General features: G+C 45.5%; 1 protein-coding gene across 2 annotated transcripts in view; it reads left to right on the plus strand.

Moving 5' to 3' along the window:
• Nucleotides 1-22,950, plus strand: part of LOC124711292 — a 287,903-nt gene that overhangs the window by 86,760 nt on the left and 178,193 nt on the right. For both annotated transcript variants that reach the window (XM_047241296.1, XM_047241297.1), the window contains exon 2: nucleotides 6,390-6,469. The gene's annotated coding sequence lies outside the window, so the exon portion shown is untranslated. The remainder of the gene's footprint in view (nucleotides 1-6,389; nucleotides 6,470-22,950) is intronic.

Here is a 22,950-nt window from a genome sequence, read left to right on the forward strand (position 1 = left end):
TAAGTCCCATAGTGCTCAGAGCCATTAGAACCATTTGATCAAGTCAATGACACATTGCTCCACCTCTGACTTATAACGATATGTTTACGTAATGTGTATACATAAACATACAGTTATAAATGTCCCTGTTTGGGTGCCAATTATAACGATATGTTTACATAATGTGTATACATAAACATACAGTTATAAATGTCCCCGTTCGTAGTCGCTAATTATAACAATATGTTTACTTTTGTGCTGTAACATATAGCTACGAGGGCAGATCAATAAGTAATGCAACACATTTTTTTTTCTGAAACAGGGGTTGTTTTATTCAGCATTGAAATAAACCAGGTTATTCCCCAATCTTTTAGCTACACAACACTATTTTTCAACGTAATCTCCATTCAATGCTACGGCCTTACGCCACCTTGAAATGAGGGCCTGTATGCCTGCACGGTACCATTCCACTGGTCGATGTCGGAGCCAACGTCGTACTACATCAATAACTTCTTCATCATCCGCGTAGTGCCTCCCACGGATTGCGTCCTTCATTGGGCCAAACATATGGAAATCCGACGGTGCGAGATCGAGCTGTAGGGTGCATGAGGAAGAACAGTCCACTGAAGTTTTGTGAGCTCCTCTCGGGTGCGAAGACTTGTGTGAGGTCTTGCGTTGTCATGAAGAAGGAGAAGCTCGTTCAGATTTTTGTGCCTACGAACACGCTGAAGTCGTTTCTTCAATTTCTGAAGAGTAGCACAATACACTTCAGAGTTGATCGTTTGACCATGGGAAGGACATCGAACAGAATAACCCCTTCAGCGTCCCAGAAGACTGTAACCATGACTTTACTGGCTGAGGGTATGGCTTTAAACTTTTTCTTGGTAGGGGAGTGGGTGTGGCGCCACTCCATTGGTTGCCGTTTTGTTTCAGGTTCGAAGTGATGAACCCATGTTTCATCGCCTGTAACAATCTTTGACAAGAAATTGTCACCCTCAGCCACATGACGAGCAAGCAATTCCGCACAGATGGTTCTCCTTTGCTCTTTATGGTGTTCAGTTAGACAACGAGGGACCCAGCGGGAACAAACATTTGAATATCCCAAATGGTGAACAATTGTGACAGCACTACCAACAGAAATGTCAAGTTGAGCACTGAGTTGTTTAATGGTGATCCGTCGATCATCTCGAACGAGTGTGTTCGCACGCTCCGCCATTGCAGGAGTCACAGCTGTGCACGGCCGGCCCACACGCGGGAGATCAGACAGTCTTGCTTGACCTTGCGGCGATGATGACACACGCTTTGCCCAACGACTCACCGTGCATTTGTCCACTGCCAGATCACCGTAGACATTCTGCAAGCGCCTATGAATATCTGAGATGCCCTGGTTTTCCGCCAAAAGAAACTCGATCACTGCCCGTTGTTTGCAACGCACATCCGTTACAGACGCCATTTTAACAGCTCCGTACAGCGCTGCCACCTGTCGGAAGTCAATGAAACTATACGAGACGAAGCGGGAATGTTTGAAAATATTCCACAAGAAATTTCCGGTTTTTTCAACCAAAATTGGCCGAGAAAAAAAATGTGTTGCATTACTTATTGAACTGCCCTCGTATAATCAGCGGTGGAAATATATTTGCGAACGCCGACCGTGTGTGGCTGTTTCTTGTTGGATTGTCTGATCAGACGGAAGTTGCATTGCAGAGGAGAGTAAATGCCTATTCAAAATATAATTATTTTTGGATAGCTCAACATGAATTTCCTAAGGGACTGTAGTTTATCATGCATTTACCAGTAGAATATGGCGCGGAGAAAATATTTCGCCGCATGCAACTTCCGTCCGATTTCGACGAAAGAATTTGTGACTGTCAACCCTCTATTTGGAAGAAACATAAAGAAAATTAAATAACTTCGTGAAGGAGTGAGACGTAGATTCTATATTAAATAAATAGTCCATACACCAGTTCCATTTAACTCTGAACTTACAGCAATTAATAGATGAACTTACACTGCAATGAAAGATTTAACATGGATGCCGTTTTGATTGGCACTTCTCTTCTCGTAATGAAAATAATTCCTTTGACGTTTTCACATACACGTCGCACAATAAATCTACTGTTATGCAGTATTTCACTTTTACTTTACACTAAAATAATATTATTTTTAACAATAATAATACGGCGGCAAGACATGCGCGCCCGACACAAGTTACAAGAGACAAGAGAAAAAAAAATGAGTAACTGAGTAACTGTTAATCGAGAATATCTCGTACATCAAAAGAATGTGTAAAAGTGTTCTTCCGTCCGTTTTTCGCGCCGCGGTTTTCAAAGTCAATAACTCATTGCATCTTTGACGGCGCTTCGACAATAAACAAGTTACGTCACAGGTCGTTCACCTTTTACATTCTCACAACATTATTTGCTAACTGTAGCTGCTGCCGAGCGACTGATCGATTAGTGAATGATTTAAAATGATAAGGCAATCACATAATGTTACAGACTCCTATGCAGGCAGTTATTCCGCTTGGCATTGACTGATACAGTTGTTGGATGTCCTCCTGAGGCATATCGTGCCACATCCTATCCAATTGGCGGGTTAGATTATCAAAATCCCGAAGTGGATGGAGGGCGCTGCCCACAATGCTCCAAACGTTCGCAACTGGGTAGAGATTCGGTGACCTTGCTGGCTAAGGCAGCGCTGGCAAGCACGAAGACAAGTGGTAGAAACTAGCCGTAAGGGGGTGGGGGCATTATCTTACTAAAACATAATCCCAGAATGGCTTGCCATGAAGGGCAACAAAACATGACGTAGAATATCGTCCACATACCGCTGTGCTGTAACGTTGCCTCAGATGGCAAGCAAAGGGATCCCGCTATGAAGAGAAATGGTATCCTGGTTGTTGGGCTGCATGGCGGGCGACAGGCGGGTTGATATCCAACTGCCGTCCGGGTTGTCTCCAGACACGTCTTCGGCCTCGAATGTCACTGATTGGAGTAGGATTGTCTTCAGTGACGAGTCCCGCTTCGAACTGAGGCCCGATCACCAGCGAAGCATTCTGTGGAGTATTATGGGCAGAGTCCACCAACCAGGTCAGGGTTTAGACGATCTAACGCACCAACTAGAGAATTTGGCACTATATCGCTCAGGAGGGCATGCAACAACTCTATCAATCAATGCCAAACCGAATAACTGCTTGAATCAGCGCCAGAGGTAGACCATCGCGTTACTGACTTGCTCAGTTTGTGGAGCTCTTTCTCTTGAATAAAATATCCATTTTTTCTGAAATTGTAATCATTTGTTTGACTGTACATGTACATCACATCTACTGATTACCATACCATTCGGATGATCCCTTTGTGATGCGTCGCTTTCTTTTTTTTATTTATCTTAGAATGTACACGCAGATTTTAGCAGAAACGTTTACCTCGGATTTGAATTAATTGTCTGCACATGTAAAATCAGTCCAAATATGGGTCACCAGCCTCGTTTCGACCAGTGAGACAAATTTCTCACTATCCCAAAAATCTGTTACTAAGACCCCTGTACCTATCTGATTACTTTCAAGAAACATTCCGAAATTCAGCCACTGAACTGGAATACGTTCGCCGTTAAAACAGTTCAGTGGATTGCCTCCAGCTGGTTACTCACATTCCCCGCCGACAATCACCACAACAAAACAGCAATTCAGTTCAAAGTCCATAGGGAAAAATCATTCAAAAACACAATGCTCAAATCTGTGAAATGAAATTTATTGCTATCAAATAACGCTAGCCAAGTTCGTCGCTTTTTCCCAACACCACCTATAGCTAGCTGTCGCCTGCTCTGAGACCTCTGTTTACCGAAAAAGTCCATGCATACTAATTCGGGACATTTACCGACAAAAACAGGGAAGTGCCTAAGCAGAATTCGATGTTCGCCCGTAGGAACACACTTTCTAACGCTTTGAAGGCTTTCGGTACCGGGCAAGTATCTTCTTTCATCACGAAGGATCACTAACTCCAGACTTCCGAAATGGTAACCAATTTGAAAGGCTCACTCCGGCCATTCCGTTACACCTCTACACCACGAGAGCTGCTTGCCGACTCCTACATTTCTCGAATTCCAAAACCGCTCCACGAAATTACTTAACGTTTAGAGCTTCCAGCCAATCACAATCAGGAGCAGACGTAGGTATTCTCTTTGGCCATATCCTGCTCCTGCTTATGGAGCTTCTGTACGATGCTGCCCCTTGGTAGGACGTTAAGAGCTTTTTCTGTAGTGGATGATGGAAATATCGATTGTCATGGGGAATTCACTTTCCCAGTGAGACAGTCGTGTAGTCTCTGGCCACAGCCCATTTAGGAGGATTAGAGAAAACCGACCCACAAACTCCAGGCTGAATAAAACCCGCTTCCCACAGAACTCGACCCTGTCATACACAATGGCCGAAGGGAGGACTGGCCGGTGTGACCGAGAAATGAGATGTTACAAAGCGTGTGCTGTCTGTACCAAGACTAACAGAGGATATTTGAACTATACAGAGCATGGCAGCACTAATCAACACAGGTTTGTTTGACTATGGGAGAGCGTCACATAGACGTTTAAGAAAGTCAAGTGGCAGACTATTCAGCATAGGTGCTAACTGTCCTATGAAAGTCTGCTAACAAAATTTCAAGAAGCAGAAAAAAAGAAATATTCTTCAGCCCCCGTATGTATCGCTCCCGTTAGCATTTTGCGGACGTTAGACTAATCATGGCTCCAACAGATACATTTCAGAAGTCATTATTTCCGGGTCGCAGCAAACATAAAGTTCAGTTCTCGAATTAATTTCTTTGGCAAAGAACGTTTACTGAAATAGACTACTTTACTTGGAATAGATAAGTATTAGTTCTCAACAGAGGGTGAGGAGCTTCAGCTAAAGTAATGACATGACGGCTTCTTAGAAATCGTCTTTTGTCGTGAACTGCACCGTCTCTAAACAATTAGCGGGTTACTTATGGAGGTGGTTATATTTTTCGATTACTTCAGTTACACTACCGGGAAAAAATGCAACACCCTCGACGATTGTGTTCAGTGGCAACGAGATATAATATGTGCACAGTGAGGGGCCATAGTCTTAGCGATTCATTTGTCACGGCCATCGGCGATCAGATGGCGCTCAGGAGGCCAGTCTGTGCATCATCTGTCCTGTCTGGGTACAACCATGCACCGCCGACGAGTACGTACTCCTGCTGAAGAGCTTCAGCCATTTGAGCGGTGTCGCACTGTGGGGCTCCGGGAAGCTGGATGGATGTATAGACGGACTGCTTCGCATGGTGGTCACAATGTAACGGTTTTCAGCAGTGGTCTGTGGAACATTCCCACACCTGTAGACCAGATTCTCGACGTCCGCGTAGTACAGGCAAATGTCAACATTAACGCAGTGTGCGAGAAGCGATGGTCGACGGAACCTCATCAAGCGACTTAATCTGGGCATATGTTGCACCTCCTGTGTCATCATGGACGATTGGGAATCGTTCGCTTGCAATGTGTGTGTCTGGCCAGGCTACCACTGAGACCACCACACCGCCACGCATGGCTACAGTAGTGTTGTAAAGTAGTCGACCGGAGGGTTGCAATGGCGCTCTGTGTTTCCCGTGATGAGAGGAGGTTCTGTCTGTATACGAGTGATGGACGTACGCGAGTGCGGCGTAGAGCCGATGAGCTGCCTACTCCAGAGTGCATTCGCCCGCGACACGCAGGTCCCATCTCGGGGTTCATGGTGTGGGGGTGCCATCGCGGTCGCATTTGGAGTTTCTGCTGGGTAAAGTAACCAGTGCCCATTATATTTCACCGGCTGTTATTCCTGTGCTACTATCATTTCTTCAACAGGAAGGTGATGTGCTTTTTCAACAGGACAATGCACGTTCACATACGGCTGCTGTGACGCAATGAGCTCTTCGTGTTGAACAACTGCCATGGCCAGCAAGATTACAAGACGTCTTGCCAATTGAACACGTAAAGGGCATTATGTAACAGGAACTTACTCTTTCTCCACGGCCTGTAAGGCAACAAAATGTCAAGATGATTGGGACAATCTATCGCAGGATGCGTTTCAAGCACCTTTACGACAGTTTCGATGCGAGAATACACGCCTGCGTTGCCGCCAAAGGCGGGTGCACTGTGTACTTAGGCTACTGTTTGTGCCATGTGTGTTTCATTTGGTGTGAACTTGTATCATAAACTTCTACAATGATGAATTACCCGTCATCTCACTCGTCAATAAAATAACTATATGATTAAGGAGTGGCATTTTTTTCTGCAGTGAGTATTCATCACGGTGACTATAAAGCAAAAAATAACTTCCCTGCAATATTAATTGTTATTTATTATGGAACTGTTGATAAACGTCCCTAATGATGTTACTTTTATCAATTGTTTCTTGATTGCAGACGGCGCTATTGAGAAATACCACGTTGTTCGACCAGTACACCACATCACGAAGCGGCTTGTCCAAGGCGAGTGTAACAAGGTATGTGTGCATTTCATCAGCATTCGTTTCGCTGTGCCCTAACAAAAATGTGTTTTGGCAACTAATGATCAAAATTAAAGTCTAGTTATGTGCAATATTTATTTCGTTAAGCACCCGTGTAATCAATGAGGAGCGAAATAGAAGTGACCAGACTTAAACGAAAAGACATACAGCATTTGTGGCATACATTTGGAAACCTACCGAATTCATGTCTCGCAGAATAACTGATGTTTGCGTTCCAAATGTGGACCAACACGCTACAAATAGGTGAGCATAACTTTTTTCTCATTGATGTGTTTACCCTTGCTTACTTTGCATAATCTGATCTCATCATGCGTGATCAGTTTCTGGTATAAAGGATATCTTCGGTCTGAGCGCTTTGCATCAGGATTATGTGGGACGATAATTCATGAATTCCATATACGCCATCATTAAAGCAGTTGGGGTTTTTTTGTGTTGCCCCTGCAGTTCACGTACCTTCTCATGGCGTGTCTCCTTAGCCACATGCATTTAATTATCTTTCCACTGAGTTTCTTAATATATTTGACCCACAATAATGGACGGTGGAACAGGTTCTTGCAGATCATGAAAAAAGCTGCGAATTGGATCTAGAGAGTCAGAAGCATCTGATAAAACTCGCGTCAAGAATTTTAAGGAGTGATGCATAGTTTGGGAGTGTTAGCAATATGATATCTTAAAAAAAAGGATGAAGATTCACATACATCAGATTTAAGACATAATAAAAACATAGCTGTCGTGTTGTAACGGAATGTTGGTCCGAAGGCTCCAGGTGGCTTCCAGCCGGGCGGTGTGTAATTACAGAAAGGGAACCACAGCTTCCTGTGCAGCCATGCGGCCGCGAGTAACGGGGCAGCAGCAGAAGTCTCGTCCTGGGACTCCACTGCGTAGTCTGCTGGAGTGACACCCTCGCCGGCAGTCTGGGAGTACGCCACATGGAAGTGTGCCCACGTACTCATACCTGGGACACTTTAGCGCTTGGAGAGTTACGTGTTAGTTGTTTACGTGAACAACAGTTCGTCTAACGGTGTGTACCTACATTTACATTTGTACTGCTTAATGACCCTACAATATGCGGCGGGGGATACGAGTATTAGGTGTACGACTGCCAGCGTAATTTTACACGATGACCCTTGTCGAGTAGTTCATAAACGGTTCGATGTACTGAAACATAGATTTTTACAAATAAAATCACTTAAAAAGACGCATGTTTTACTGCTTTTTATGTTATTTATGTTATTTGCCGAGATACTGTAGAAGTCCTGATTATTTTTTTACATGAACTATTATGAAGAGGAATGGAGTAATATGACGTTCGGTAAAGTTAGTGCTACAGACGAATGTTGAAATTAGGTGGTCTGATAAGATAAGGAATAAGGGAGAGGAAAGGAATATGTGGAAAACACTTAGAAGAAGAAGGGATGTCCGCAGCTCGTGGTCGTGCGGTAGCGTTCTCGCTTCCCGCGCCCGGGTTCCCGTGTTCGATTCCCGGCGGGGTCAGGGATTTTCTCTGCCTCGTGATGACTGGGTGTTGTGTGATGTCCTTAGGTTAATTAGGTTTAAGTAGTTGTAAGTTCTAGGGGACTGATGACCATAGATGTTAAGTCCCATAGTGCTCAGAGCCATTTTTTTGAAGAAGGGACAGAATCATAGGGCATCCGTTAAGACATGGGGGAATGGCTTCCATGGTACTAGAGGGAGCTGTAGATGGAAAAAACTGTAGCAGAAGACACAGACTGGAATACATCCAGAAAATAATTGAGGACGTAGGTTGCAAGTGTTATTCTGAGATGAAGAAGTTGTCACAGTAGAGGAATCCGTGGCGACTGCATCAAACCGGTCAGATGGCTGATGACTCAAAAAAAAAAAAAAAAAAAAAAAAAGGCAGTGGTGAGACTTATTGCAGAAGCAACGATGAACTGTACGCTGAAGTGACAAAAATCGAGGAATAGCGATATGCACATATACAGACGGCGGTAGCATCGCGTACATGATGTATAAGAGGGCAGTGCGTTGGCGGATCTGACATATGTAGTCGGGTGTTCATGCGAAAAGGCTTCCGAAATGATTATGGCCGCACAAAGGGGATTAACATACCTTGAACTCGGAATGGTAGTTGGAGCTAGACTCAAGGGACATTCTATTTCGGAAATCGTTAGGGAATTCACTATTCCGAGATCCACAGTTGCAAGAGTGTGCCGAGAGTACCAAATTTCAGGCAATACCTCTCACCACGGACACCACGGCCTTCGCTTAACGACCAAGAACCGAGGTGTTTGTGTAGAGTTGTCAATGTTAACCATTAGACAGACTTCGCACGATATTCCACAGGACGACATCCAGCATCTCTACCAATCAAAGCCAAGCCGAGTAACTACTTGCATAAGGGCCAGAGGTGGACCAACGCGTTATTGACCTGCTCAATTTTTGAAGGTCTTTCTCTTTTTCTGAAATTGTAATAATTTGTTTATCTGTACATGTACGTCACATCTACCAGTTTCCGTGTCATTCGTATAATTCCTTCTTGGTGCGTCGTTTTTATTGTACACATCCTGCATGCCACGATATAACGCAAAGCGCGGGGTACGTTGTTGCACTACTAGTCACTCCCTTTCCTGTTCCACTCGCAGTTGGAGTGAAGGAAAAACGACTATCTACACTCCTCCACATGAGCACCTATAAATTTAATCATATTATTCTTGCTGCCGTACTGTATTCACGTAATATGAAGGTACATTAAAAAATCGAGGTGAAGGCCTATAATTACAAACTTGTACTTTTATTTCAAAAGTATTGTCTTACACTGCTGAGGTACTTGTCCCACTGCAACAAAGGCTGTGAATGCCTGTTCCGTAAAGTTACTGGGGCTGCGTTATGAACCAGTTCCGAATGTACTGCATGATGTCCTCGTCCGAGTTGGGTCGTTCGCCCCCTAAGAACTTTCTGCAGCTCGCCAGAAGCGGCATCATAGCAGTGAGACAAGTCCAGACTCTATGAAAGGCGGGCGGCTCAGGACCTCCCATTTGAATGTCTGCAGAGTTCATTAACTGCATTTGCTGTACAGGGTCTTGCATTGTCGTGGAGCAGAATGGCCCCGAGGGTGAACTGCCCTGGTCGGTCAAACTGGATCACTAAGCGAAGGCTGGTCGAGGTTTGTGAGTCTGACCGTTGTCCCATACTGTAGGAAGTCGATAAGAAAGAGGTCCATTTGGCCTAATAAGAAACTGAGCATAGGTTTTCCCTCAGTTGTGTGGAGTTTCTGGATGGCGGCGACCCTACATGCTTCTACTGGAGACTTTGTCGTTTCGATTCGGGTTCCAAGTGATGTCATCATGCCTCCAGCGGCTACTCCTGACAGGAACTCATTTCCTTTCTTGGCATGGCGCTGGAGACATTCAAGAGACAGACACGTCGACGTGGTTGCTGTGCTGGTTGAATACGGTGAGTCACGCATTGGGTGCACAGTTTGCGAGATTTAAATCTGCCCTTAATGGTACGTGACCACTTTCGACGCTCAGTTACCTCCTGGAGATTGGTGTCGGTAATGTGATAATGTGATGTGCCGTTTCAGACCGTCTGTCATTGGTCAACGACACCCATTCTAACGTAAATCGCTAGTGTCGCGCCTTGATCCTTGCAACAGACGGGCAATGCACTCCACACACTTGCTCTATTGTTCCGTGGATCTCCGTTCCCGTACATCTTCCACTGTCAGGAAACGCGCTATACTTCTTTGCTCTTCCCTTGAAGCCTCCATTTTACTGCTTTCACCACTATTGAGCGCAGCGGAGGTCGACACTTGCGCGTATGCTCTCTGTCGTCGCATGGATGTGCAGCCTTGTCCCTCTAGCGGCGGAAAAAAATGGGGAACCAAACTGCTGAAGTCATCATCGGTCCTTAGGCTTACACACTACTTAATATCTAACTTAAATTAACTTGCACTAAGGACAACACATACACACCCATGCACGGCGAGGAGGGGGGGGGGGGGGGGGGGGGCGCCGCGCGGACCGTGACAAGAAGGAATCGTTAGCGCCAGGATTTCACCCGGAACAAGTCCCGCCCACTCACCCCCGGTTTTCCCGGTCTTTGTTCGGCGCCTGGGCTTGGTTTCAGTTGACCCACGTGGTTTACCGCGTTTGGCTGCACTCGGAGTGAATGTTAAATTAATATCTTGCTAGGTCCTAAATTTTGCCACATACTTAAAAGACACGTTACAAAAAACGTGCACAATTGGCCTGAGCTGAGTCAGGTACTTCCACAGCAAACATAAGAGAAAACAATTTAGCACTGAATTCTTTAAATACGAGAACTCAGTATTCAGATGAATAGCCTATGAAGAAACATACTTCTATGTGAGAAAAAGCACCCAAAGCTAAAACAGGAAAAACCTACCCTCAAAGAATAATTTGCTTGGAGAAAGAGGAACCACAGTTTTTAGAACTCAGACAGTATATGCCAAACAAGCACCAGTGTTCACTATAATTCCAGAGGGCATCAAAATTACTTTGTTCTTGCTAGATCAATCCAGGCTGTTTTTGCGTGTTATTCACTGAATAGTTTTGCTGAAAAGTTTTAGGGGTGGAAGAAGCGCTGGCACAGCATGAAGGACGTTTTACAGCCGTGAAACACTGCAGCATTTATTTCCTTCTTAACTGCTCTGTGACAAACATACACATCATCATTATTATTTTTAAAAATGGTTTGAATGACATGAAATTAATTTATCTTTTGGTTAAAAATAGACAGAACAAAGAATAACGACAGATTATTGTCCTGAGACGTTTGCAACAGCATATAGGACACTAATTACACAGAACCGCCACAATTCTTTATAACATCGTTTATAATGCGCAAGTATGGCATTGGAAGAATTTAAAAGTTAAAATTCACCCATTACCCCTGCAAATACTAACGAAATATGTCATATAAGCAAATATCTTACTGCTTTCATTAGGCAGTTCTACTTCATGGCATTCTTATATTCTTTAATTTTCGTGAGCTACTATGAGGGTCTACATAAACAAAACGACTTTCACTTATTTCTGTATAACGTTGATTTTAGACAACAGAGTTAGTCGACTGCATCCGCGGCTTTACTACCGACATGAGAGATTCAAAACCATTGTTTTCGCATTGTATGTTTGCTTTGCTGTTTGTCTCAAATAAACGTACTATAATAAGTGAATTAGTTAATGAAAATTTGTCCGTATTGCCTTTCAATAACAACACGTTATTTTTTGTTTTCTACTGCTGGCGATGCTTTCAATCCTCTATAAATATTTTTATTTCTTTAATAATACGCATTCGTATTATATTACTATCCAGAAAGACTTAAATTTCTTATCATTACTAAATTTCATCACAGTGTAACATGTGTTGGACTGTGACGATAACAACTTTGATGTAACTTCCAGTTTGCTGAACTGGCGGCTGTTTAGGGGAGGGCCTTCTACTTTGGATAGGCGTGGAGGGGGATGAATGGGCGGGACTTGTTCCGGGTGAAATCCTAGCGCTAAGGGCACGTGTGACAAGACCCCTCAGATCGCACGGCTACCATGCGCGGCTCTAGCGTCGGGGTCGGGATCTTCTCAACGGTTTTAATTTTACACCCTCCGGTTCGCTTCTTTTTGAAAGCACATTGTGAGCAAAATTGCCTTATTTGCTATCGCTCCTTGGGCCGCAATTCTAAGAGCCAGCAGTGTAGAAGCAGAGTGGAATCGCGCTTCACTGCGGCCTTCTCGTTACTTGTGGCAGCTGAGGGCGTGCTGTTAATTGGAGTGCGGCTTCTGCGAGATAACTGTACTGACACGGCAAGGCGAGGCGAATGCCGACTGGCGAGTACGGCGCTACGGGACCTTAGCTGGCGCCTGCTCGCCTTTCCGTCCACTCAATGACGCGAGAAGGTCACCTGTGCACAAACACCGCCATATTCCGCTCCACCGCTTCGTGCTCACTGCTGCAATACGACAGCACCAGCGCCTTCTCTGTCCTTTCAGCGGTGACGAATCGCTAGCACGTAATACCTCGAGTAGTTAATAGAAACATTGAAATAATGTTTGCGAGCAAACAAGACGGTGCGCCTTACACGATAAGTACACCGCTAGGCATGTCCAGCCGGGTCATCCACACCGTTCAGAGGCGTACAGATTTCGCTTCTAACCTGCCCAGGCCCGCCTGTTAGCCAGGCAGGGAAGCTGCCACATGTCGTCAGCAGAAATAGCAGGCTGCTTTACTTCCATGCTAGCCAAGCTGTGCCCAGCTCAAGCAGGCTAAAGGTGTCTTGCTTGCCTGTCCGTTTTCCCGCTGTACTAAGCCGTGTTGCGGTTTGTTCTGTGTGCTTACATTGTACTGCCATGAATAGGGTTCGAAAGTCAACAGCAAGTCTCTCTTTACCCGAGGATCTCAATGAAATATGTACTCATTTTGGGTCACTGCCGGCCAGAAAATGGTGGATCTTATTTGTCGTTTTTTTCCTTCTCTGCGTATTTTAGGCTTATTTATTTCGATGTGAACGATTTTCTCTTCAACTTCACCCTCCTACGACTAGTACCGGCTATCCTCAGTTCCAACCATCGTCAGGTCAGCTCTAAAAGATGCTTGCTGTAGCAAGCAGAATCATCTCTGGAACTCGAGATCCTTTGCAGCTAGGAAACTGCCTGGCGTTGCAGTACAATGGACATTTTCCAAGTAAGGTTTCGGAAGTCGAGTTTCTGTAACTTTAGTGTGTTCCAGCCAAATATGAGCCCAATTATACCAATGTTAATTACTTTTTCCAGGATGCGTAAAAGTTTATACATACTGTGATTCAAAAATGGCTCTGAGCACTATGGGACTTAGCTTCTGTGGTCATCAGTCCCCTAGAACTTAGAACTACTTAAACCTAACTAACCTAAGGACATCACGCACATCCATGCCCGAGGCAGGATTCGAATCTGCGAGCGTAGCAGTCGCGCGGTTCCGGACTGAGCGCCTAGAACCGCTTGGCCACAGCGGCCGGCCATACTGTGGTGTCTATTTAGATGTACATTATTTATTTCCTGCAAGGAAACAAGGAGGACGAGCCTGATTACTAGGAAGTCTACCTGGACGCCTGAATATCTGTACTTGAGATTCGTACAAAGAGCTCTAACTGAGTTGTTGGAGAACGTACCCTTGGCTGTTCGTGAGAGGATGTGAATACGACATGACGGTGCACCGCCTCACTTCAATATGTATGTCCACAACCATCTCAGTGCTGAATTTCCTGGTGGCTGGATTACAAGGAAAGGTCCTATTCCACAGCCTGCTTGGTCACCCCACCTTAATCCTCTTGATTATTTCATATATAGATATCTAAAGTCCTTTTTGTATGAGACCGAAGTGAATACGGAGATGGAATTAGTTGTCAGAATTGTGGCTGCCTGTGATGTGATTCTGAACCCACCACGGATACTTGTCAGGGTGCGTCATAATCTTGTTCGCTGATGGTTGAGGTTGACTGCCGTCAGTTGCAGCTCATCTTGTAAGATACAGTACAAATGATACGTTCATTTATCAATGACATTTTTTGCAGTTAATTATAATGTAAATAAAAAATTACACAGTTGCGTGATTTTATACCTATTATATCCTTAAAATGGATTCTCCGACCCTAGGTCCCCTATCTCAAGTTGTTCAGTGCAGTATCCTCTACGTCCTATTAAATTTTTGCACGTTCTTACGGAAACGCCCTGCAGAAGTGCCCTCTATTTGAAAACAGGAAGGAACCGTGCGAACGCTCGCCGCTGTGCCGTTTGTGTGTTACAGATGCTCGACATGAGTTGAGTGAATCGTGGCGCGTCCGCCTTCTCTACGATGGCCGTGAGGTACGCTTCGGGAGCTGCGCGGTCAGCGCGGTGGATGTCTGACCGCACGGGATCGGGTTCGGTTCCCGGCCGCGTCGGAGATGTTCTCCGCTTGAGAACTGGGTGTTGTCCTTACGTTTGTGTCGTCATATAATTGACATTACTCTAGTAAGATGGCTGTGGCCGGGAAATAGCAACCGCAACCGCAACTGTTGAAGGACTGTCGAAGGTGAAATTCTGGCCCGAATGCCAGCTGTGTATGGGGAACACAGTATGTCACATGCGCCTATGTTTGCGTGGAATAAAAAATTTCGGGAAGTTCGGGTGTCATTCAAAGACAGCAGTCGGCCAGGACAGGCCCATCGTGACATTGCCCCTTCTGTTATTGCCGCGGTGGAAATGACCGACCCCGTGTCCGGCCATCCTGATTTAGGTTTTCCGTGATTTCCCTACCAACAGCTCGTGGTCTCCCGGTAGCGTTCTCGCTTCCCGAGCACGGGGTCCCGGGCTCGATTCCCGGCGGGGTCAGAGATTTTTCCTGCCTCGAGATGACTGGGTGTTGTTGTGTCGTCTTCATCATCATCATCATTCATCCACATTACGGTCGGAGGAAGGCAATGGCAAACCACCTCCACTAGGACCTTGCCTAGTAAGGCGGCGCGGGTCTCCCGCATCGCTCCCCTCTGCTTTGTAAAGGAGTATGGGACTCATCATCATCATCATCATCATCATCGTGACTTCCCTAAATCGCTCCAGGCAAATGCCCTTCGAAAGGGCACGGGCGACTTCCTTCCCCGTCCTTTCCTAATCCGATGAGACCGATGACCTCGCTGTCTGGTTTCCTCCCGCAAAACAACCCAACCCAACCTCTTCGGTGTACTTTCTCGGTGAAATAACCGACGGTTAGGTTGGAAGACGTTCGGCTCATGTTGGGCATCAGTCCCGGTGCCACCATCAAGGCAGAGCATCCGAAGCGCTGGAAAATCTGTGCGTAGTGGGCTCCCCACGGCCTGACGGAGGAGCAGAAGTTGGACAGAATGTCGACATCACTGCAGCACCTGGGACGGTATCACGATGGCAATTATCGCTCTCTGTCCCGTATTATCACGAGGAGACGACTCGTGGTGTCATCATTCGGAGCCGGAGGGCAAGTGTCAATGCCAACAAAGGAAGCACATGGTTCCACAATCACGCAAAAAATCCAAAGCCGTACATGGCAACTCCGGGAAGCCATGATGACTTTTTCTTTGACAGCAAGGCCCCGCAGCCGTTTGACTTTTTGGGACACGGCGCCACAATTAACACACGTCGGTATGTGAACACTGCAGAATTTGAAGCGCACCATCAAGTCCAAGGCCTAGGAACGTTGAAGGACGGCTTCATTCTGTTGTAGGATAATGCTCGCCCGCATGTTGCCAAGGTTGTTTCGACTATGTTGCAGAAGTTCAGGTGGAAGCCCCTACACATCCTCCATACGGTCGCGGTTTTTCCCCGTGCGATTTCCATAGTTTTGGAGCCCTGAGGAAGGAGATTCGTGGCCGTCGATTTGCTTGGATGAAGAGGTGCACCCCTGGGTACAATCATGGTTCCGTAGACAACCATAATTTTTACACAAAAGTATTCACGTCTTGTCTGACTGTGGGATAAATGTGTTAATAGATATGGTGACTGCTTTTGAAATAGTAGACAGTTTACCAACTTTTTTTTTAATTTGTCACGTTTTCATGTGATGACCGTTATACAATCAAGCAACACAGTGTTTAGCCGTTGACAGCCTTTACTGACGTTATGCAGTGAAAAACGAAGTAGAGCAAATGGATTGAAATCATATCTAGATAAATAATACAGCGATCAACCTGGGGAGAGAGTGATGCATCAAGAGAGCACGTGAAGGTGACCAAATGGGGCGTTCCAGCGGATACTAACACATGGCTAGCGCCGTTGGTTTGCGGTCGTAGCGCGGGATACTTGCGAAACGGCGATCGTATGCTAGCAACATTGCTACTTCCTGTTCAAGGTGACGAACAGCTCAACTGCTACTACCGGCAAGGCAGTAAACGCCTGTAGAAAGACGCGCCGCCACGGTGACAAACCTGCAGCTACTGGTTAGTCACGAAGCTCAAAACTGAACGGGCAGGACCCGCCGACAAAGAAAACTTTTATGGCTCGGTCGGCACCACACTGCTGTAAACTTCCGAATTCTGTTGTCAACTACGTGGTAGGGTAGCAATTCAGGCCTCTGTGCAGAGAAATAGGGACTGACCACGTCGTTTTGTCGACAGAGGTTTCCTATTCTCGCTCAGTTACGGCAGAAGGAGAGGCGTTTCTCATTGCATCCCTATGTCTGCACGAGCAAGAAGAAAGAACGTTTAAAACTTTAGTAGTTTTTAACGGCTGCCGCCATTTTGAGCCAATAATCAACTACTCTCGAAATGATGCAAGCCACCCCAAAGTTGTTTTCAGATTTCGGTTCCTCAGTACGGTTCAAATAACTCTGAGCACTGTGGGACTTAACAGCTGAGGTCATCAGTCCCCTAGAACTTAGAACTACTTAAACCTAACTAACCTAGGACATCACACACATCCATGCCCGAGGCAGGATTCGAACCTGCGACCGTAGCGGTCTCGCGGTTCCAGACTGAAGCGTCTAGAACCGCTTGGCCACTCTGGCCGGTGTTCCTCAGTACGTAAGGAACCGTTAGCATGAGGTTTCTTTTCTCTCGGAAACTTCGTTAATGCTTTAAATCGCGATAGAATTTTCAAGGAAATCGAAATAAACTGTGTAGGGGAAATATGGATACACCGGCGGCTTGCTCATTGCGGTCGGCTCCTGGAACTGTCACCTGACTGGATGATAATTAATTCCTACTCGATTCTTTGTTCACAGCCTTGTGCATCCGTCCTCGAACACACTTCGTCACATAGCAGTGCTCGGCAGGTTCAGGGGAGGACCGTTGTGTTGCAACACTACAATAATAGATGTTAATGTCTCTTTCTGGAACGTATTATCTCAGAAATTTGCAGAGGGAATTAAAGTTCAGAAAGAGCAAACCATAAATTCGAGGTTTGTCGGTGACACTCTGATTCCCTTGGAGAGGGCAAAGGAGTCTGAAGAGCAGCCGAACCGACAGGATAGTGTCTTGAACAGATGTTATCAGGTGAATATCAATAAAAGTAATGAAGCGTAATGGAATGCAGTTGCATTATATCAAGCGACGCTGATAGAATTGTACTGTGAAATGAGACTCTAAATGTAGTCGACGAGTTTTACTATTTTGTCCATAAAATGATGAAGATCGAACTAGAGAGGACACACATGGTCCAGTCCCAATAATGCGACCGACGTCAACATGGAATAATCGCCTGTACACATCTCCGCAGAAGTTGGTCACCCCTGTCATCTATGGCCGGTGGCGCACGGCAATTGCCTCAGCACCGGTTTTGGAACGAGTCGTTTTGCCATGCGTGGTGTACTTTAACAACGACGGCACGCGAACAGTTAACAAATTTAATCGTTTCAGAAATGCTTCAAGCTTTGTCTCGAAAGCCAATGATGATGCCATCTTGGATGTCATATAAATCGCTCCGTTTCCGCGTTACGACAACGACTGCACAGTTTTTCGCGTCGAGAGGGGGTGGGGGACAGGGGGGAACAGCGAGGGGACAAGGGGGGGGGGTAGGGGGAGGGCTCAAAAACAGTGCAGTCATTGTAAAGGGAAAAAGGAGCGATTTGTATGACATTCAAGATGGCGTCATCATTAGCTTTTGAGACAAAAGTTGAAGCATTTCTGAAACGGTTAAAATTGTAAACTATTTGCTTGTCCCCGTGGTAAAAGTACACCATCTATGGTAAAATGGCTCTATCCAAACCGGCACCGAGGCAACTGCCGTGCACCAGCGGCCATAGATGACAGGGGTAACCAACGGCTGCGGAGATGTGTACGGGCGAACAGATCTGCAAGTGTTGAGCAAATGACTGCCCAGATGGACCAAGTGGCTACCAACAGTGTTTTCTCACCGCTGTTCTGCTAAGGTTGCTGCGTATGAGCCTCCGCAGCAGACGCGTTCTTCATACACCCATGCTGACTGCTATTCATCGGCAACGATGACTCGAATTTGCACACCAAAAGCGCAAGTGGACCTCAACATTTCCTCGTGACCATGGCGTCTACCAGCAGGACAATGCAACATGTTACAAAGCTCGCAGTGTACGTCCATTGTTCAAAGAGCAGCGGGATGATTTTAACGCACTCCTCTGGTCACCAAAGCCCCTGCATTCACACTCAGTCGAGAATCTGTGAGAGCACCTCGACAGGCTGTTCGCGCCAAGGATCCTCAACCGAGAAACCTAGCGCAGCTAGCAACGGCACTATTTCTGAGGAAATATACATTTAAATGCGTGGGAGCTTTTCTCAAGACCCAGACGAAGTGGCCGTGCGGTTCTAGGCGCTGCAGTCTGGAACCGCGAGACCGCTACGGTCGCAGGTTCGAATCCTGCCTCGGGCATGGGTGTGTGTGATGTCCTTAGGTTAGTTAGGTTTAACTAGTTCTAAGTTCTAGGGGACTAATGGCCTCAGAAGTTGAGTCCCATAGTGCTCAGAGCCATTCGAACCATTTTTTCTCAAGACATTTGTCTGGAGTGTAGCCTTAAACGATGGTGAAATCTGGATGACAAACATGTCAGGCAAGAAGAGAATGTAAGTTTTTGAAATATGATGCTACAGGAGAGTGCTAAAGAATATATCGGTGGTCGCATTACAAATGAATAGTCTCTGAATTGATTTGGTGCGAAATAAATATATGGGCGAACCTGAATTTAAAAAATGGACCGGTTGATAGGTCACACCCTGAGAGATCAGGGAATAGTCAATTTGGTAATGGAGGGTAATGTGGACGTCAGAATTGTAGATGGAGAGCAACGCTTTAATACACTAAACAGGGTCAGACGGATTTAGGTTGCAGCAGCCGTTTAGAGGTGAAGAGGCTTGCATACGATAGGATAGCGAGGGCAGCTGCATCAAACCAGTCTTTGGACTGAAGACCACAACAACATTGTGTCAGAAACAAATTAAAATTAGCTTCAGTTCCCAAGCTCCGACAAGGTTTTCGGGATATTTTCATTGGATATAAGGTTCAAATGGTTCAAATGGCTCTGAGCACTATGGGACTTAACTTCTGTGGTCATCAGTCCCCTAGAACTTAGAACTACTTAAACCTAACTAACTCAAGGACATCACACACATCCATGCCCGAAGCAGGATTCGAACCTGCGACCGTAGCGGTCACGCGGTTCCAGACAGAAGCGCCTTTAACCGTACGGCCACACCGAGCGGCGATATAAGGCAAATGACGAAACTGTAAACGCCCTGCCTCTTATTATTATGGGACCATTGCTTTTCACAATATATATAAATGACTTAGTAGATAGTGTCGGAAGTTCCATGCGGCTTTTCGCGGATGATGCTGTAGTATACAGAGAAGTTGCTGCATTAGAAAATTGTAGCGAAATACAGGAAGATCTGCAGCGGATAGGCACTTGGTGCAGGGAGTGGCAACTGACCCTTAACATAGACAAATGTAATGTATTGCGAATACATAGAAAGAAGGATCCTTTATTGTATGATTATATGATAGCGGAACAAACACTGGTAGCAGTTACTTCTGTAAAATATCTGGGAGTATGCGTACGGAACGATTTGAAGTGGAATGATCATATAAAACTAATTGTTGGTAAGGCGGGTACCAGGTTGAGATTCATTGGGAGAGTGCTTAGAAAATGTAGTCCATCAACAAAGGAGGTGGCTTACAAAACACTCGTTCGACCTATACTTGAGTATTGCTCATCAGTGTGGGATCCGTACCAGGTCGGGTTGACGGAGGAGATAGAGAAGATCCAAAGAAGAGCGGCGCGTTTCGTCACTGGGTTATTTGGTAACCGTGATAGCGTTACGGAGGTGTTTAATAAACTCAAGTGGCAGACTCTGCAAGAGAGGCGCCCTGCATCGCGGTGTAGCTTGCTCGCCAGGTTTCGAGAGGGTGCGTTTCTGGATGAGGTATCGAATATATTGCTTCCCCCTACTTATACTTCCCGAGGAGATCACGAATGTAAAATTAGAGAGATTAGAGCGCGCACGGAGGCTTTCAGACAGTCGTTCTTCCCGCGAACCATACGCGACTGGAACAGGAAAGGGAGGTAATGACAGTGGCACGTAAAGTGCCCTCCGCCACACACCGTTGGGTGGCTTGCGGAGTATCAATGTAGATGTAGTATTTCCCATTGGGAAGCCACACTCGTACCTCGCCGTGGATTTTAGCTGAAAGGAACGGAGCTGAATAATGTGCTGGGTTTCAAACAGACCGCTCTGATCACTTGTCCAGGGAATGATAAAAGGAACTTTCCATATCTCCCGGCTATCGGCGTAATACAACACTGAGACGAAGTATAAGAAATAAAATGGCAAGTCACAACATTGTGTAACTGTCTGTTATGACGACCTGTATTACTTATTCAACAAAAGTGAAAGCCTTTTGCTATCTCAAGTTGAATCCCAAATGCCATGATCTGCCGCTAAATCTACCTGACGTTATCGTGAGTTGTCGACGAAATCGATTTTTAGATGGTGCTTCCGCATTTTTAATATTGTGTTAATGCTAAATGTTGCAATCACCGACTTCGTTTTCCTTGGCCTGAGTTCAAATTAGAGAAAGTAACGGTTCGCGGAAGACGACTGGGTAGTCCACCGCACCGTCTTCTGATTGCACTGCTCGCCATTCGCGTGTGTTTGATGGAGTTACGTAAATTTTCCTAGATCCTTCAGTGAGCACTGAAGTTCTTCGCCGTCAGTTTTTTTTTCTTTTTTTTTTCTTTTACCCCACACCCCATGCACATCGACTCCATTATTGATTATCTATTTGCATTTCGTTTTACAGCGGAGTTGTCATTCTCTCTTTACACAATATTCCAAGAACTCATCGCAGCTTTTTTCGTCAGATGGTGACCGCAGATGACGTTGCTCACTGTTTTTGGACCCTAGCCAAACTGTAAACGGTAGGCGCTGTGCGTCGGCCTAGCGATAATTTCCCTATGCTTTAAACAAAAATCACGTAAGAAAAATGCCGTAAGTCACTTTCCTCCATGAAAAATAGTCTTATCAGTGACCAGAGAGAGAGAGCACTGAGATGTTTACAGGCGTGATTTAAGCCAAGTGAGTGCCAAATGCCACGCTTTACTTAAGCCAAAACCTTATATTATAAATTATTCGTCACTGTAACCGCGAATGCTTCCTTTGTCAACTGTCCCAGACACTCGAAGCCTTCTCCACGATGCTGGTATCTTCGTATTTTATTTCACCCCCTCAGCTGAGGCAGTGTTTGTCGACAGTTGATTTATTTGGTCACTAGAGTCGCGTGTAACGCTCTTGTACATCAAGTGTATTGGTGTTTCAGAAGGAACAATGTTTGTGTCATACAGATGTTAAATATTTTCACATTTCGCGGCTCTGTCAGCAACTGTATAAATATTAATTTCAATTTTAAAAACCGACAGCCTCAGTTGCAAAGTTTACCTAGATTTACCTAGGTTTCAGTCGGGATAACCCAACCTTCTTCAGAATAAAAGTAACTACCGTTTGTCCATAGTGGATTTGTCGTTTTAACTTGACGATGTCCACTATGGACAAACGGTAGTTACTTTTATTTTGAAGAAGGTTGGGTTATCCCGACTGAAACCTAGGTAAATATAGGTAAACTTTGCAACTGACGCTGTTGGTTTTTAAAATTAAAATGCATATTAGATGTATCCAGAGACAACATATATTTTTATGTGATAATGGCTAAAATGTGTCGCCTTCCAGGACACAGAGCACACGTCTTCAAGAATACACTCTAAGACAAAAAACCGAAAAGAAGAAAAAGAACGACCCACCACAAATGCCGAATGAATTATTCGAATGGGCCAGAAATTGGTAGATGTGATGTACATGTACTGACAAACAAATTATTACAATTTCAGTAAAATTGGATGATTTATTCAAGAGAAAGAGCTTCAATTTGGGCAAGTCATTAACGCTTTGTTCCGGGTCTGGCCATTACGCGAGCATTTATTCGGGTTGGCTCTGACTGATAGGGCTGTTGGGTGTTCTCATGGGGATATCGTGCCAGATTCTGTCCAACTGGCGCGTTAGATCGTCAAAATACCGAGATAGTGAGAGGGCTCTGCCCTTAATGCTTCAAAAATTCTGAACTGTGGAAAGATCCAACGACCTTGTTGGCCAAGGTGGGTTTGGCAAGCACGAAGAAAAGCAATAGAAACTCTCGACATTTGAAGGTGGGCATTATCTTGCTGAAATGTGAGCCCAGGATGGATTGCCATGAACAGCAACAAAACAGGGGATAAAATATCGCCGAAGTATTGCAGTGGTGTAAGTGTGCAATGGATGACAACCACAGAAGTCATGCTATGAAAGGAAATGACACCCCAGCACCACTCCTGGTGTCCGGGCCATATGGCGGTCGACAGTCAGGTTGGTATCCCTCCGTTCTCTGGGGCCTCTTTGGCCTTGGATCTCATCGACTGGGATAGAATTGATTTGAGTGATGAGGCCCATTTGGAACTGAGCCCCGATGACCAGCAAAGAC

Source organism: Schistocerca piceifrons, chromosome 8 (genome assembly GCF_021461385.2).
Source record: "Schistocerca piceifrons isolate TAMUIC-IGC-003096 chromosome 8, iqSchPice1.1, whole genome shotgun sequence".
Taxonomy (NCBI): Eukaryota; Metazoa; Arthropoda; class Insecta; order Orthoptera; family Acrididae; genus Schistocerca; species Schistocerca piceifrons.